At 28.5% G+C, this 6501-nt stretch overlaps 1 non-coding gene across 1 annotated transcript; it reads left to right on the top strand.

The window, feature by feature from the left end:
* The first annotated feature begins 3604 nt into the window (after positions 1-3604).
* TRNAN-GUU (transfer RNA asparagine (anticodon GUU)) lies at positions 3605-3678 on the top strand. The gene has a single exon. It is a non-coding gene; the product is annotated as a tRNA-Asn (tRNA).
* The last annotated feature ends 2823 nt before the right edge of the window (positions 3679-6501 follow it).

Genomic DNA, 6501 nt, shown 5'->3' with positions numbered 1-6501 from the left:
AGAATTAATTATTTATCTTTTCTAAATACACACATGTCGAATGTGTCGTGTACAACTGGTAAAACTTCTATTCATCTTAAATATATTTTTGTATATTGGCATAATTAATAACATAATAAATCATTTCATCCCAAAAAAGTTAATGTTTGAAGCAAGAGAATTCCAGAAGCAGCAGGCGACCAAATGAAGCAATAGTGCCTTAATTGCTCATAGAAACAGGACCACCTCATCGCTATGACCATAAAAGGATGCTGCATGCATACTGTTTTTTTTTTTTTTTTTGCCCCTTTTTTTCTGTTTTTGGCAATTTCTCAAATGGTCCCTTGTAATAACATTCAGCTAAAAAATTATATATAAATATATATAATATACTTCACAAGTGCTTTTACGACCCTTACCTACCCCATTGTCGTAGTGTTTGTCCGACTGGGAAAAAAAATAATTAGTCCTATTAAAATTAATTATATAATAAATATAATATATTTTATTACGTGATTACAGTTTGTGAAAAATTATCAATCACATGACATGTATAATCTTACTGTATGATTGTTGTACAAGTACAAAAATATTTCCTATATAAGGCTATAACATCTTTCTATTTTTTTTTTTAGGTTATGGTTTCAGTAATTATATTCAAGGGTAAATTACAACTACCAGCTCCCCTAAGATTTGGCCTACTTACGAATGTATTTTTATTCTTCGATAAATTATAAATACTCCCTGAAATAAAAAATAATTATGTAGCACTAGATGGTGAAGTGAACGTTACTACTCTATCCTTGCTGGAATTTTTTAAGAAATAAAAAGATATTTTAAAAAAAAATGAGAGCCGGTAAAATAAATAATCTATAAAAAAATATTAGTTCGTATAAATATTTTTTAAAATTATATATATAAGTTTTTGTGTGGGTTAATTCCTTCTAATCTTGATTGGATAATTATATATATTGTCATTTTTTCATTTACGGAGAAAACGTAAAAAATTATTGTTTTTTGATTGGGATCGAGGTTAGTAATGACCTGTAAAAATACATCAAATGGGATCCACTTGAGGTCTTCGAGTTAAATGATGAATTGGCCTGCAACACAACTCGTTAGATTTATTGAGATGACCCTCAATTAAAACCTTCCAATTCCTAAATTAGACTCTAATCAAGATTCACTGGGTCGTAAAACTTAACCTCAATTTAATTGATATATACCTTGTCAAATGAAGCAACTGATATTTATAACAGGTCAATTGTCAAAACTTGTATGGAGCCACGTCTCACTTTGAAATCCCATGGATGGTGAGGGCATTAATGGTTATTATTTTGGATTCCACGCAGATCCTCGTCATGTTGGTGATTTTATGATTATGGACAAGTAAAACAATCAAGTATGGGTTTTCTTTTAGAAAAAATTGCAACTTGCTTTCATTACTTACCTCATTTATAACTTTCGTCCTATTATTTTAAAATTCAGCATATTTAGTTTCATAAATCTAAAAAAATTACAATTTACATCCTATCATCCATTTGCGTGCACGTGCTCCTTCCGTTAATAATTTAGCAAAAATGATTAATGGATGTAACTTGCAATATTTTTATACTTGTGGTACTAAATCTATTGAGTTGTAAAATAATAGAACCAAAATTATAAATAAAAAATAAGTTATAAAACATAAATTGTAATTTTCTTCGATTTCTTTTACTATTAACACCCATTAAGCCGTATGTTGACTATTTCTATATGTAATTATTTATATGTAGACGAGTGTTTTAAGAGTATTGCGCTTTCTTAATATTACGTCACTCTCTCAATTTTTCATGAAGATGATTTTTTTTAAATATATATTTATTTTTTCTCCATCATAATTTAATTGAACTTTGGGGGCACGAGTCGCTTTTAAAATGGCATAAAAAGGTCTTACGGAATTTAAGTGGGGACGAAGATGCTGACCTTTTCTTTTTTTTTTTTTTTTAAATAATAATAAATCTCATCATAATTGAAAATTGAGAAATTCAAAATCAAATATTTATTTAGTAAAATAGTTTCGTTTACATTTCAGACGAATTTCACATTAATTGAACTTTAGGATTAAATTTTAAAATATTATTGTTAAAGTAATGACCGTTCATTGAAGATGCAATTGGATGTGGTGTGGATTGTGACTTGTCAACTTGAGGGGCTTTTATGTCTATTTCAGTGGGTGTTTGTCTTTCACCTTTTTTTAGTACTAAATAATATTTAATTAAACTAAAGGAAATTAGATCACACATAGGCTTCATTTAGATGGATGGATCTTAAAATTGTGTTTGCAATTGGATAAAATTACAAGTAATCAGTAGTAAAATTTGAGAGTGTTTGAAAATAAAAATTAAAAGTAAAGAAAAAATATAAAAATGGGGTGTTGGAAAAATCGGTTTCATATTTATAATTTTATCAATAAGATGCAGAAATTGGTAGGAAACTGCGTATAGTTGTTGGATAGATTTGTTTAATTTAAGTAGTTCAGAAGTGGAAACTGTAAAATTGAAACACTATTTTCAGTAAAAAGTTGATAAGTGCTTATTTTCAGTATTTGCAAATACCTCATTGAATTTAAACGAGAAATTTGTACAAAGAATTTCATTTTATATTAAATGAATTTAAAATTCATCACAAAATTACGAAAAAGAAAAACTCAAAATAGTAATTAAAGAACTTCAAATCGTTTGAAACTTAAACCCTAACAAATGTACTAAATTTATTATAATGAATTCTAAATTCTTAGCTACAGATACACCAAACCAAACACGACCTTATTGATTTGTTTCTACTGAAAAAACCCATTTTGCCCTTCATTCTCGTGGATTATAAGACCTTTTTCAAATTAATGGACAAGATTGCCCTTGTTTTCCTCATTTATTTATATGAGGTCTCAAGTTGAATTTGCGCGACAAACACGCCCTTATTTTTAATAAATGTTGAGATTTAATGTTTCGAAACATCATACTCTTGTATTTATCCCAGACTTACACGCAAATAGATACAATTTTTTATCCCATTACAGTTATCTTCCTTGATATTTAACAAAATTACAAACACCTGATTGTTGTTTGAAAAGTAATTACTCTCTCAAAATGAAAATTAATTATGTAGATCTTAAATAGTGAGGTTTAATGGAATGGGTTGATCGTTGTTAGACGGACATTAAAATAAGAAAATTATTTATAATTTTTTAAATAATTATATCAAATATCAGAAAAAATGACGGTAACTTAACGTATTTTAAAAAGCAAAATATGTTGATAAGGAAAGGGCATAGGTGGGTTTGAATGAGTTGGAGTTAGGTGTAATTAAAGGTGGGAAAAATGAGTAATTGAGAGTGGTAAGGAGAGATGGAAAATAATGGGAATGAGTATATTTTGGTATTTTTGTCTAACCAAAAGGGGAAAGGGAGCAGCAGAGTTAGCTTTTGGTCATGTGATGTGAACTTCAAACTCAACTCTCTTTATAGCTATACTCACTACACCCTTCTGATAATTCTTCTTTCGGATTTCAAATTTTCTCCATTTTTAGGTATGTGTATGTGCTCCCAACTCAAATTTGAAATTTTAATTTAAAGCATGAGCCAACAGCTGGAGTAGCTCAGTTGGTTAGAGCGTGTGGCTGTTAACCACAAGGTCGAAGGTTCAAGCCCTTCCTCTAGCGATTTTTTCATATACAGTTTTACTAGTTTCAAAGTGTTTTGTTCACATGTCGTTCATTGGTTGATTTATTATTTATTATTGTGTTCTTTTATTTATGTTGGAAGGTTTTTGTTTTATTTTAATGACTGAATATATTATAATTATATCATAAATTTTGAAATCAACAACAATACATATTAATTATCACTGTCCGCTAAGATTCGTAATTAACCATAAACTATTATTATAGCATACCAATAATACCCACACATAAGTTGGACTAAATCAGCTCATGACCTCATAGTTATATAGAGCATCAACTTTGTCAAGTCAGTAAGTCCTCATAAATTTTCACGAGCTTTTCATAAAATTCAATTTATTACTACATTATTTAATATTTTAAATTAAAATTTTGATTTAGTATATCGATATTTCTAAATTTACAAAATATTAGAAGAAATAAAGAATCAAGAAACTATTATAAAAAGATACCAACATTTTCGAACTACTCACAACCTTTTGAACGTAAGGCTCCATTCTTATCACGAGACATATACTCTCTTAAGGTTTATAAATTTGAAAATAAAAAATACAAGTGTGTTAATTATAAAGACACGTATAACAAGTTTTTTTTTTTTGCTTGATTTTAAAATATTATATCAACTCAGTCAATACGTTAATATATTAAGAATAATTAATAATAAATTACAATAATTTACATAAAGTGAGACAAAATATTCACATATTCAATAAGGCTCGAACGCATAACTTTAAATTTAGGGTAAGTTACAACCTCTTAAGGTTTGGTATAATTACAAATACCTTCTCGTTGTTTGAAAAATTATAAATACCCCTCTTGATTATAATATCTGTCTGACAATGAGCCCATTCATAAAACTTTAATTTTAACTTCAATTACTAGATTAAGATGGGATCGGTGGGTAGAGGATTGGAGGGAGGTGAAGCAATTGGAAAAGATTAAAATAGAAAGCGTTATGATGAATTGGTGCGACATACCCCACCAATACACTAATCCTCTTTCACTTTCACTTTCACGTGCTCAATATTACATTGGTTCCTTTTGTCTCTCCATAAAATTTCTCTAATTCATTACCATTTCTGATTTCTGAAGCATATGTCTTTTATTTTTCATGTGCAAATTATTACACTGTCAGCCATGTGATGTGCCCCTTTCTAATTTACATTGTTTCTGTTTTTTCTTTCAAATCAAAGAAAAGACACAAACATATTAATTAAATAAATTAGATTAGGATATATTCTTTTTTGAGAATATAGTCATCATGATATGATTTTTTTATTAAAATATTATTTAATTTGATCATTATAATTTCATTAACACACTTATAAGTCAAGCCCAGTACTCGTTGATGACCCCAACTAAGGAGAGCTAATTGTTGTCGATTGTTTCTTTAGCTGAAACTCGTTGAGATATTGTTTAATTTAGTCAATATAGTTCAATTAATGTATTAGCGAGTCAAGTTCAATTCAGAACAGTCCAATTTGCTTTTTTAAGTAGTATGGTTTGGCAATCAAGACCTATAATATTCACATATATAATGGATTTTGCTTTTGTACAAACTAGTCATTTGTACACGCAATTCCCACGAGCATATAAAAGAAATATGTTATGTGATGTAAGATGAAGAGAAAAAAAAAATTGTGAAAAGAAACAACCTTGGAGATGAGAAAGAAAGAAGTCCGTAAGGGGAAAAAACATGAGGTTAAGTGAGAGAAAAACAGAAATTGTGATTATTCGTTTATTAAAAGTATTGAAGTTTATAAAGAAGAAATATGGGGTAGTGGGTTGAGAGGAAAAAAAATTATAATTAGATATGATTTTTTCTTATAATAATACATATGGATATTACAAAAAAATGAATTATTTCCTATGTCATAAATCAATAGACCTTAAAGATTATAATAAATTAATACTATCTATGATAGTCAATAAAAACGATACGAAACATAGTGTTTTTGCTATAATTTTTTTTGTTGTAGCTATTCTTTTTGCATTGTTTGCAGACACATCGATTATTAATTGTTCTGTAGCTGTGGTTAATTAGTATTATCATAATTTTTATTTTTAATTATAATAAAAAAAATATTTTTCTAGTGAAAGTTCAAACTCATGATTTTCAAGTAGAGAACAATAGAGTACTCATCAATCAAACTCCATTTCGGTGGTGGGAGAAAAGATTATGGGAGAACGTGGACCTGATAGTTCCAATTAAATTTTTTAATATAAAAAATGATATTATAATTTGATATATATATATATTAAATAAAATTTAAATACGATAATAGTATTATTTATATAAAAAATAAAAAAACTGGAAATTGCGATGGTCCCCAATGCCCATTAAAATGGTTGTAGTGGATTGATTAGTGATGAGGCAATTTTCGTGACAAGCAATTTGCAGGATTCAAATTTCAAGATGATCATCTTTGGGCGTGGACATATTTATTGCACGAGGAGGGTGAATTGGTCTTTTTCCCATCTGAACGATAGTTACTTGTGAGGGTAATGATGACATTTCCTACAAAATTAGTGACCACAAATAGGAGAAAATAGCCAGTGACTTGATGGCGACATTTTAAGAAGAATTGATCACCGTTGGATCTCTTACTTTTATTTAATGAATCAATCACCCAAGAAATAAATAAATAAATAATTATATAATCACTTCCTGAGAAAAAGCCCAACTCCCTCTTTTGTTGTTTTGGGTTTTTATTTTGGGCCTATGCTAATGCTGATGCAAACTGGGCTGGGCTTTGTCAGACTCTTATACCCCCAACAATTTAAATAATGCCCCAATGAAGTCTA

This window comes from Sesamum indicum, linkage group LG8, assembly GCF_026168435.1.
Source record: "Sesamum indicum cultivar Baizhima isolate 11 linkage group LG8, ASM2616843v1, whole genome shotgun sequence".
NCBI classification, from domain to species: Eukaryota; Viridiplantae; Streptophyta; class Magnoliopsida; order Lamiales; family Pedaliaceae; genus Sesamum; species Sesamum indicum.
The sequence above is the reverse complement of the archived record's forward strand: the minus strand, read 5'-3'. Positions and strand labels throughout refer to the sequence as shown.